At 38.3% G+C, this 12597-nt stretch overlaps 1 long non-coding RNA gene across 1 annotated transcript; it reads right to left on the bottom strand.

Moving 5' to 3' along the window:
• Positions 1-6894: 6894 nt before the first annotated feature.
• LOC101155582 (uncharacterized) lies at positions 6895-10227 on the bottom strand. Its single transcript, XR_002874191.2, has 6 exons — positions 10075-10227; positions 9116-9343; positions 8824-8983; positions 8672-8739; positions 8410-8574; positions 6895-7375 (listed from the first exon to the last, which is right to left on the bottom strand). It is a non-coding gene; the product is annotated as an uncharacterized LOC101155582 (long non-coding RNA).
• Between the last annotated feature and the right edge of the window lie 2370 nt (positions 10228-12597).

Raw genomic sequence — 12597 nt, 5'->3', positions numbered from 1 at the left:
TTCAAGAGAATCACCATTTAAAACCCCACTCAGATGAAGATTGTGTTTTTAGTGTTTTAACATGTTCTTGTGGCATTTGTTGGAAGATGGCGAACATTAATTAAGATATTTAGGCTTCAAATTGGGTTTCTGAGTGTTTCTTTATTCCAATTGTTGTTAATCAGGAGCAGACAAAAATACTGGCACCTACCTCCCTGCTGAGTTCTGATGGATCCACTTGTTGTCGACTGGATTCATGTATGTCTTTGTTTTACTTGTCTGATCTGGCATCTGGATCAAAACTGGACAACTGGATAGCTCCAGTATTGCTCGCCATTTTTGTTGCCCAGTGGGACATGCAAGGAACACCTCCCAAGGGAGGTGACCATTGCATCTGGACCAGATGCTTGAGCCACATCAACTGGCTCCTCACAATGTGGAGGAGCAGCGGTTCTACTCCGAGCTCTCTGCAGGTGACCGAGCTCCTCACCCTATCTTTAACCCTTGTGCTATCTTAGATAGATAGATAGATAGATAGATAGATAGATAGATAGATAGATAGATAGATAGATAGATAGATAGATAGATAGATAGATAGATAGATAGATAGATAGATAGATAGATAGATAGATAGATAGATAGATAGATAGATAGATAGATAGATAGATAGATAGATAGATAGATAGATAGATAGATAGATAGATAGATAGATAGATAGATAGATAGATAGATAGATAGATAGATAGATAGATAGATAGATAGATAGATAGATAGATAGATAGATAGATAGATAGATAGATAGATAGATAGATAGATAGATAGATAGATAGATAGATAGATAGATAGATAGATAGATAGATAGATAGATAGATAGATAGATAGATAGATAGATAGATAGATAGATAGATAGATAGATAGATAGATAGATAGATAGATAGATAGATAGATAGATAGATAGATAGATAGATAGATAGATAGATAGATAGATAGATAGATAGATAGATAGATAGATAGATAGATAGATAGATAGATAGATAGATAGATAGATAGATAGATAGATAGATAGATAGATAGATAGATAGATAGATAGATAGATAGATAGATAGATAGATAGATAGATAGATAGATAGATAGATAGATAGATAGATAGATAGATAGATAGATAGATAGATAGATAGATAGATAGATAGATAGATAGATAGATAGATAGATAGATAGATAGATAGATAGATAGATAGATAGATAGATAGATAGATAGATAGATAGATAGATAGATAGATAGATAGATAGATAGATAGATAGATAGATAGATAGATAGATAGATAGATAGATAGATAGATAGATAGATAGATAGATAGATAGATAGATAGATAGATAGATAGATAGATAGATAGATAGATAGATAGATAGATAGATAGATAGATAGATGACTTTATTAATCCCACAACGGGGAAATTTCATTTATCTGTGGCAGCAACACGACATTCAGAAATAATCTATATAATATAACATCCATAAAGGACATCACAAATTACATTTATATTAGATAATTAAAAATATTACTAAAATTATTATGAAAAATTATTATCAAAAATGAGATTCTTATTAAATAAAGAAATAAATATTAAATAAATACAGCTGTAAAAGTGTAAAGATGACCCCACCCTTACATTGACGTGTTCTCTCTACCATGACAAAGGTGGATAAAGGTGGAAAGATTGCATGTAATCCATGGACACCAGTGAAGATCACAAATCATTGAAGAAAAAAGGTTCAGCGAACTGTCTAGTGGGTCTAGATGACCCAACTACCAATGTTAAAGTGCCTAGGATAGCACAAACGTTAAGAAAGGGCCCGGCCCCCACATGGAGGAAGCTCAATTTGGCTGCTTGTATTCGGGACCTCGTTCTTTCAGTCATGACCCAGAGCTTGTGACCTAGGTGAGTATTGGAACGAAATCAAGCAGTAAATTAAGAGCTTCACTTTCAGATTCAGCTCTCTCTTCACCACAACAGACCGGTACAGTGACTTAATTACAGCGACCACATAACAGCGGAGACTGCTCCAATCCAGAGAAGGAGAGAGGAAATCCTGTGGTCCCCTAACCAAAACCCCCTCCATCCCCCAGCTGTGCCTAGATATAATAATAATTGATACTTTATTTATCCCACAATGGGGAAATCCTTCTCTGCATTTTGACCCATCCTCTGGGGGAGCAGTGAGCTGCAGACTAGCCACGCTCAGGGAGTAACAGCTGGCTGGGGAGAGCAGGGATTGATCCACCAACCCTTTGGTTGTTGAACGACCTGCTCTACTGCCTGAGCTAAACTGCCACACAGATATGCTGTCCATAAAGATTATCAACAGAACCGGTGATAGATAGCAGCGCTGATGGAGTCCAACATGCATCAGAAACAGGTCCAACTTACTGCCACCTTCTCTGTATGACTGGACGGCCCTCAGTAAGGTTCCCAGTACCCCATAGCACTGTCCACGGAAAATCACAAAGGACGCAGTCCAGCGCCTTCTCCAAATCCACAAAGCACATCTGGACTGGATGTGCAAACTTTCACGATCCCTCCAGCACCCTAAAGAGGGTGTAGAGCTGGTCCAGAGCTGGTCTTTTATTCAGGAGAAGATTGACCTCAACAAAATGAAGCTAAAGCAAGTTCTGAAATTAACATTATGGCCCTTAGCATGTCTCTCTGTATGGATCAGTTGTCAGTGTGTTCGAACCCCGCTGCACATGCAGGGTCTTACCCTAATTGGTTTATCAGATGTGTACTGTGAGCTGCAGTGGTATGTCTGCAGTTGGATGCAGAAAAGCCAGAAAAGGTCAATCTTTGTTCACTAAAAGTTACAGAATTCAGATAAAAATACTTTCTTTCAGTCTAAAAAATACATTCCACAAAAAAGTCTGGAATCACAAAAGAAACATGGATGAGAAGCAAACCAGACTTATACATCAATAAATTCATCACCATCCGGTGTAGGTACCATAACCGTTTGGCCTGGAACATCCATTTGGGGTCCTTTTAACTGAAGGGAACGACACACTACGGCAGCCCCACTAGGACAAACAACTTTGTCATGGTGCCTCTGTCAGTTCTCCTCCCCTGCCCTCTCTGCTCTGCTCCTGACTCCACCAGCTGTGACCAATCCAACTCATCAACCCTGCTCCAGTATTCAACACCTGTTCGTTACCCCTTACGGTGACCACGCCTGGTCTAGTCTGTCTATGCTTTGCTTGGCCTTGCCTTGCCTTGCCTCGAACTAACTGTATATTTTCCCGTCTCAGGATTCACTATCACGAAGGTCACCCGTGTGGAAGTCGCCTATTACTCACCTGTTGTCCAGGAAGATGATGGATCCGTTCAGCCGCGCTACCACCTCCAGCCACGTCACGAGCCTTGCTCCTGTCCAGATCGTCAACCAGCCAAAAGTCCTGTTCTCTCCATTGAGATTAAAAACAATTTACCAATCTACTTACCTGTGTGATCATTCTGAGTTTCAGCAACTGGGTCTGTCTTGCCTACGAACTATGACAGACTCTACAAATTTTCATTTCACGTTCCCTTTTGTAACCTAAAGTTATTTTCCCTCATGTGTCTGATAATATTCTTTGTAATTTTTATAAAGACATGTTGCCTTAATCAGCTTGTTATTCCAGTATAAGTTCAGCTGTGGCTGAAAATGTTGTTAGTACGGCTAAATGTTGTTCTTCTGGGTCCGTTCTGCCAATAATAAAGCACTGGGCGCAAGGATTAAAAAACTATAAGCGAACATGCATTCAATAATAATCATGACAATAATAAAGGCACGTTTAGAAGACAATCTCGCTCTATGTCACAGCTCTGTTTGTTTACAACAGACTTCATAATATCTTCTTCTATTATGGTATCCTAATTTGTCCAGACCAATCACTATCTGATACGTCATGGGACCATTGGACAGCCAATAACATAATGTGACATCACCCCGAACGGAAGTTCCAGGCCGAACGGTTATTGTACCTACACCGTCATTTTTTACTAACCTCATTCAAATCAGAAATTAGAGAGAATCATTTGATCAGGCAACAGTTATAGAGTTCTTCCCAAGCATTGTTTCCTTTGTTTAGATTTTAGTGAATAATTATAATTTTTAAGTAGTTCTTGGTTTTGCTAAAATACTTAAATTTACAAATTCTTTCAGGATGATTTTTTTTCAGGACTTTTGCGCTCATGTAGTGGATCTGCTAGATTAAGTTTAATTACTTTCAAGATGCCAAAAAAAAAGATTAATGACTGCCGTCTCTCCTTCCTTTGTTTTCTAAACCCAAACAAATGACTCCCTTTAACCCCAAAATAACAACAAATGAAGACAAATCAAGCAAACTGTGGAGCAACATTTCATTTACATTTGAACCCTATCATTACAGAAATGAAATTAAGAAATAAATCAGATTAACAGCAAAGCCACATATCCACTTTACATCCTGTAATCATCTTTGAGGCACAATGGATGCAGGAGTTGCAAAAACCTTTGAGGAATATCTTCCTGCGGTAGCAGAACATGGGATTATCAGGACAGGATTGCTTCAATGCTTTTTCCAGATGCAGATGGATTGTTTCCTTTAAACATTTTTGAAATGCAATCAGAGGGCAATAAAGACAAATTTTCTTTGCAGGTTGAAAAGCAGGGCAGACAGTTAAATCCATTTGCAACGTCTGGGGGGAAAATGACTTCTCAGTATTTCCAGAATCCAAGAGGTGCTGTTTAGCAGTCATTTCCTTTCTTTTACCCTCACCCTCTGTCATTTACCCACCTTTGTGTCACTTTTAGAGGCAGCTGATCTGATTTAAGAGATTCAAATGACTTTCATGACGTTAATTTGTTCTAGCCGATATGTTCTAGATGAATATACGTTTAAGCTGGGATGTGCAATAATGTTTTTCAGGGTCGTGACAGTCATCTTTTTTTATGTCAGTCTGAAAAGCATCAACCGTTTGGATGACCTTGACAAAAGAGTCAAAACAAAATAAGGAATTGATTGAAGTGTGTGCTAGCATCCTGGCCACCTTTGTGGATCGGAGAAGATGAATGTTTCTTCGGAAGGGCCTTTAGAGTAAGAAAAGGCATGTATTTGTTTGAAAGTTGCTATTGATCAACGTGCACAATCTTTGAGCACTTCTGAGTGTAATTTTCATCCCCTGAGAAACTCTATAAACGTTTAAATTAGCTCTTGGACGATTAGAATTGGCTAACTTGTAGTATATCCTCCAGTTCTAAAATTAATTAATTGTGTCAAGAGTTTTCTGTAGAGCTCCACTTGCTAATCAAGCAGTTTACAATAATCCAGGGACTTTATAGGAGACATTGATGAGAGTTTAATAGGAAGAATTTAGTTGTTTTGCACCTAACAAAGTACTTCTTTGTTTAATGAGAACAAAGTAGATCTGTTGGCATAATGTTTTTGTATAAATAATGTAGAAACAGGGCTGCACCTGACAAATATACAATATACAATATACAAACTATACAAACTACCATAGACATCAGATAAAAAGTAGACACCAGCCAAGGACTTGAAAATACAAACTAAACTAGACCATTCAGTTCAGACATAAAAAATGGACCTGGAAAGACCAGACAAAATGACTGGACCTGACCGGAAAAAAAGGCAGAACAACACAGCCCCGACAAAAGACCAGACCATAAAGACTAGACGAGACAAAAAGCCCTGACAAAAAGATCTGTCCAAATCAGACCCAAAAAAATGAACGGAATATATAAACCAGACCAGATGATCCATACTAGACAAAAATACCTGACTAGATCAGATCAGACAAAGGACTAGACCATAGGGACTAAACCAGACTGTGAAGACCAGGCAAAAATACCTGACCATATCAGATTAGCCATTGTGCTACCCCATGCCCCACCCTTACATTGATGTGTTATCCCTACCATGACAAAGGTGGATAGAGGATTTCATGTAATCCATGGATACCAGTAAGGATCACAAATCATGAAGAAAAAAGGTTCAGCACACTGTCTAGTGGGGTCTAGATGACCCAACTCACAATGTTAGAGTGCCTGGAATAGCACAAGGGCTAGACAAAAGACCAGACCAAAGGGACTAAATCGGAACAGATCAGACAGGTTAAAAACCAGACCATAGGGACTAAACCAGACCATTCAAAAATAACTGACAAGCAAAAGACTGGCCCATAAAGACCAGAAAAGACCACACAAAAAGACCTGTCCAAATCAGACCAAATAAAAAGTATGGACTTTACAGACCGGACCAGACTTTACAGATCATGAAGACCAGACAAAAGAATGGGTGAATGGGACCAGACCATGCCCATAGGAAAAATCTGTTGCTCATATATTGCTTGATCTCGTCTCTTGAGATCAGTTTGAGCGTCTCATATTTGTATCATTCTGTGATCATTTGCTTCTGAACTCTTGCTCCTAAGGGTCCCTTAGGAGCAAGAGTTCAGCTATAATGAGAAAAGACATCACTGAGACAAATGAGGTTGATTTGAGACAACTGTTAGAGCAATAATTAAGAAGTGGGAGAGACGAACCTAAGACGCTCATGAGACAAATCTGAGAAGAATGAGTCCTAAAAGAGATCTCATCGTTGTCTGTCTGATGTCTCTTTCATGTCTAAATCATTTCTCTTCAATGTCTTACCAAAGCCGTTAATGAGAATGATATTTGAGATATATTTGAGAAAGAAAAGAGAATTTAGATGTGAATCAACAGGTGATTAACCACCTCCTGCAGAACTTGAACAGGAAATTCAACCACTGCAGCAGATCTGTTGGAGCAGGAAAACAGCTAAAACATCCAGAACAGTGACCTTCAAGGACCAGGATGGGAGACCACTGATATACAGTAACAGTAAAAACAATACTAGAAATGTAAATGCTTTACAGTTTATTTGGGCAGCACCATCATCAGTACAGCATTTGAATTGTGGTAGCAGTATTAGACACTTTTTAAAATATTAAATGCATTTAGTACATGAACCGTGGCGTACTCAATGTGGCTGACATGCTGGTCATGAATACTTCCAGATTTTAAACAACAAACACACTGACATCACTGCTGAGGTACAAGGAAAAAACAAGATTATGTAACCACGTAAAAAAGTACCTGATAAAAACATTCTCTGAAACTTGCAGTCTACCAAATCCATGAACCAATTTGAGAACCAAATTAAGATAAAAAATAAGAATAAAAAATAAGAAAAAAGATGGAAGAGAAACCAGTCCGCATACTGTAGATCATAGCAGTGGCCTTAGAACCTGCTCTGCCCTACATTTGCTGACAAAGGCTTTCTTGAGCTTGGCCTCTTCAATTTGTTCCCAACCAGGTAGAGTGGCACATCACAGGACATAAGCTGTAAGACAAGAACATTAAAATCTGGCATGAGTAAATTGATAACAGACAGCACATAACAAACAAAGATAACACTTCAAGCTAGAAGCAAACTGTAGTTTTATAAAAGCAGCTGCATAATGCTACCACAAGATTACGTTTCTGTCATCCCTTAAAGCAGCCACACGTCGCTAGAGAGGACATCTGTTTCAGTTAAAAGAATTGAAATGCAGCATACTATGGGCATTAACTATTTAACAAATAAGGTTCAAATCTGTTTCATTTCATTTTTCATGATACAGTCCAGATCAAACATTTAAGAAATGATCAAAATTCACATTTTGCATGGTTGGCTCTTAACAAGGGAAAAATAATACCCATGTCTTAATTGGGACGCTGAGGGCTGATCGTGTCAGACTGCAAACTGTGGAATAAAATATTTCAACGAATATATATTATGGTATGATTAAGAATTTTGTGGTCAATATTTTTTTGGATTGTTCAGAATATTTCCATTAGTTTTTTAAAGTAGAGCACTTTGGCTTAGGTCTTTGTTCTGTTTGAGACTGAAGAATTACCACTTAGTGGTACAAAAGTAAAGATTGGAAAAAAGTCTGTTATACTTAGAAAACTTCATAAAGCCACCCTTTAAATTGTATTTTATTTCTTTTAATGTGACACAATCTTGCTATTTAAATCAAATTACCCCAAAATAAAGATTTTCAAAGCTAAATTTTAAGTTGGCCAGGGCTGCTCATTCCTGGTCCTTGGGATCTATCACCCTGACTGTTTTCCAGATCTCCAAGCCTTGCTAGCTGTTGATCAGCTCAACCAGATGTCTCCACATTCTGACTGAATGAACACACCTGGTCCAGGTAATCAGCAGCAAGCAATTCATGGAGAGTTGGAAAACAGGCAGACTGGTAGATCTCAAGGACCAGGGATGAGCAGCCCTGAGTTAGATTAATACAAGATTAATTAGAATAATTAACTGCAAGTCATGATTAACTATCACACCCAAAAATCAATCGCATGACAGCACTCATAAATATGTACCTTTGCAGAAACTCCAGGGTTGAAGCCAGCTCAGTTGGATAATGACTGTTAAAGCAGAAGTAGCTTCTGAACATCAGGCACAGTGCTGCAATGTTGTTGTGTACGATGGAGCGGTCCCAACTCAGCATGAACCTCCTTGGGGAAAAGCAAGACTGTCCTAAAGACCTAAAGACAGAACAATGGATGAAGTAAACATGTCACTCATGTACAGTGTACAATGACAAAACCTTTAGAATAATTTAACACTTGAAACTTTACTTACCACATACAATCTCCTTGCATCATCTGCAGCCTTTTAGAGTCTGGAAAAACGTCTTGCTTTCTTCATTTCTGCAACAAGAGTGCAAACCATTTCCTTCCTTAGTCTTGGGCCAGGTCCCTTTCCCCTCTGCACAAATTCCTCAGAAAACTTACTCCATGGAATTTCAAAGCTGTCCTCCCAGTCAATGTATGTACAGTCCTCAGCTTCTGGAAGATGTGGATGATGAACTTTTCTGTGACAATAACAAAAGTGATGATGATTGTGCTGGTGAGGTCTCAACAGATGATGATGCGCTGTTCTCTGGCGTTTGGTCTGCAACAAAAAACAAACAAACAAACAGTATAAGTGTATAAAGTTTACACTGTACTGTCAGTGTGTTACCCATTCATATTCATATCCACTTCCGTGCATTACAAAAACTCATTTGTAATGTTTGAGACTCACATTTCAATTTCCAGAAAGCAAGACGTTTCCGGGTTTGAACAGGTCTCAAAGCTGGCAGCAAGTCAGCCTCTTCTATGAATCCTAGATCCTCATACAACTCCATTTATTCCAATGGACTGCAAGTGTTCTTCCAGGATGTCTTTTGTGGCTCTGGTAGGACCTCCATAATGGCAGTGTGGAGGAACATGGGTTCTGATTCACTCATTTCACGTGTAGAATTTAGATCACCTTGAATCAGAGAGGGGAAAAAAATGTGTACACACATTTTACAGCACAAAAGATCTGGATAGGTTTTTAAATATGATTTATATGATTCACTAAAATCCTACATATCAGTGTTGACATGGTTGGCTTAGCTACATCTGTGCTCTCTAAACATCTTCACCACTGACAGAGGGCTGAGAACATGTTTCCCTAATATGCATACTTAAATATTCAGATTATGCTTTCTAGACATGTGAGCAGTTAATGATGACTTTACTTTAAACACATGTCCATAACCAGTTTCAAAAGATGACATGCCAGGCCAAACGTCTACAAGATGATATTTTAAACAAGATAAAAGGTTTTTACAGCGTAAAAATTGAACATACAGTGAAACTGCACATTTTGAAGTTTGCAATAATGGAAATGGTCTGTGGTGTCGTCACACTGTGAATGGGATGAACCCTGCAGACCCTTAGAGCAAAATGTCTCCAGTCACTTAGAACTCACGGCACGCGTTTGGTTGGAAAAATATCGAGGCTCATTCTGTAAACTCTGCACTGCAAATAACTCTTCAATGTCTCTATTTTTTTATTTAAAAAAGCACAAGTTAACCTTTTTAAAATGTAATAATTACGTATACAGCCAAAGCCACCGCGAGTAGCCCAGACGTCTGCAGTACTGGCGGAGCTAGCTTAAAACACCTTTAGCATTCAACTGAGTTCAGAGTTGGAGGAAAGAAATCGCAAACTTACCGTGCAAACTTCAAAGATTTTACTTGAATCTTTTCCAGACAAGCAAAAAAATGTTGGAGATTCATCCAACGGATTGTTAAAACGCAGAAAAAAATACGACAAACGCTCGTCAAAAGTCTCTCGTTCTCTCCACTTCTCCCGCTTGCAGAGTCCGGCCCGTTGGTGACGTCAACCAATGAGTTTTCCCTCCCACTGTGATCAACCAATCAGAAATCTGTGTCACGTGAGGCTGTGATACAGTTTAAAATTCAAGTCGGGTTACTCCAGGCTTCTGTTTGTTCAATATGATGCAGACTAAAATCAAGAAAAAAGAAAATATTTTCAGCTTGTAAGGCTGCATGAAGGGGGATTTTTAAAGACAAAGATAAAGTAACTCAAACTGAACCCCATAAATCTGTACCACCCTAAAAAGTTGATTTATTTATTTGATTATTTTTATTTATGTGTTTTATTTGTTTGTTTCAAATGTAAAATCTATTTTTTGTTCACTTTAAGGTGATCCAAATTTTATCCCAAATGTCCTTTATTTAGTTCAGACATCAATGTGTTAAATGTTTAATACCCACCAACATATAAGTGTGCGTACATGCACTTGTGCGTGTATGCATGTGTGCCAGTGCATGCGTGTGTTTGTGTTTAACTAAACCTAGCATCATTAACCCAACATACATTCTTGTTCATTTATGTTTATCTAAGCAGTCAAAAAAAAAGTTCTAAATCGACACTGCAACATTGTCTTGAAATTTCATGTTTTTAAAAAGTTTCAAAAATATGTCTTTTGAGGACATGACCGTCTTAATGATTTAACTTTTTTTCTCTTGAAATTGTAATTAAGTTATATAAATATGTAAGCAATAAACAACTTTTTTAAGTTGAACATAAATAAAATAAATAAAAAAATATTATTTTCTCGAGATGAACTGTAATGGTGTCATCATGAGACTCATTTTAGGGCTTGTACTATTCTCATTTTTCTTTTTGCTGAGACAATAAAAAAAGAGGCTAAAACAAAATATCAAAATTATTGAGCAACGAGAGACAGAACCATTTATGTCTTTCACTAAGACGTAACTGAGAAAGGGATTTGAAGTAAGGATATCAAATTGAGACATACTTGAGCGCAACATAATATGGCTCATTTTTCTCTTAATTGAGATCTGGAGAAGAGACAGTTGTGAGAGAATTTTGAGATCTCAAACAGTGCTCACTGTGAGACTTATTTCTCAGGAGAAATGTTTGAGAAGAATGAGAAAAGCAGTTTAGTCTCAAACAGTTCTCATTTATGTCTAGGAGACGTAAATGTGACAGAAACGAGATCTCATCTTCAATTTTGCTTTGCTATGGGTGGGGACTAAACTAGACGAGTCAGACCAGACAAAAAGACCGTACCAGACTAGACCAGATAAAAAGGCCGGACCAGTCCAGAACAGACAAAAGACCAGACCTTTAAGACCAGACAGATGAGAAAAAACATACTTTTCCAAATAAGGACCAGACATTAAGATGGGACCATAATGATTGGATCAGTCCATGCACACTGGACAAAAATACCAGACCAGATGAGACCTGACAAAAGATTAGACCATAGAGACTAGATCAGACCATACAAACCAGGCAAAAATACCAGACAAGACTTGACCAAAAAAAAAAAGGCCAGACCAGTCCAGTCTACACACATTTGTACATACTGATGTCAGCTGCACTGCCTTACACAGGCGCCAACCTATAACCACAATGAGCAACGTGGGATTCATCAAAGTCCAAGGATATTCAACACATAGGTGGGCGGGGCAGGAACTGAGCCTGCAATATACCAATCAGAGGCTGACTGCTCTACTTCTGCACCACGGTTGCCCCATGTATGCAACCATCAAACTAAACATGAGACTACACATTTGAAACTAACAAGCAGCAGCAAGACAGAACAGCAAGAAGGTCTGCAAAGTAAACCGCATGCAAGCCAAATGATAAAATCAAAAGTTTAAAGAAATCTTAGACAAAAATGTATCAAAGAACTACTCAAACAAACAGACTTTAAGGTAAACCATCCAAAAAATGCTGTTTTGTTCATACTTTTCTTATCTTAAATCGTTTTTTCTTTCACAGCAGCGGTCTTCATAACATCAAGTCTTCTCAAGTCGTCCAACAGGGGATGTCAGGAGTACACGAGTTGACAAAGTTTTTTTGTTTCTTAGTAAAAGGGAAAAATCTGGAAAGGTGTGCAGGGACCTCCCCTAGTCTGGACAGACTCAATGCAAGCAATCTGTACGCTCTGCCTGCAGCAGTGGGATTCTAGCCGTTTCTGCGGTAACCTGAGTCTGCATCAACTTGTGATGTCACAATCAAGATCAAAGATGCCTTGAGGACGTTACAGTTTGTAAATTAGCAATCTTCCTGTTTTGGGCACATTTTAACTTCTGCTGTCTAGCATAATGAATCCTCCCCAAGTCTCAACAGACTCCGTGCAAACACGTCTGTTGCCTCTGTGCCTGTTCTGCCTCGGCAGAACAGCACAGTTTCTAA

The sequence above is a fragment of the Oryzias latipes genome, chromosome 11 (genome assembly GCF_053564925.1).
Source record: "Oryzias latipes strain Hd-rR chromosome 11, Olatipes_Hd-rR_3.1".
Taxonomy (NCBI): domain Eukaryota; kingdom Metazoa; phylum Chordata; class Actinopteri; order Beloniformes; family Adrianichthyidae; genus Oryzias; species Oryzias latipes.
Note: the sequence above shows the minus strand (reverse complement) of the source record. Positions and strands in the feature narration are given on the sequence as shown.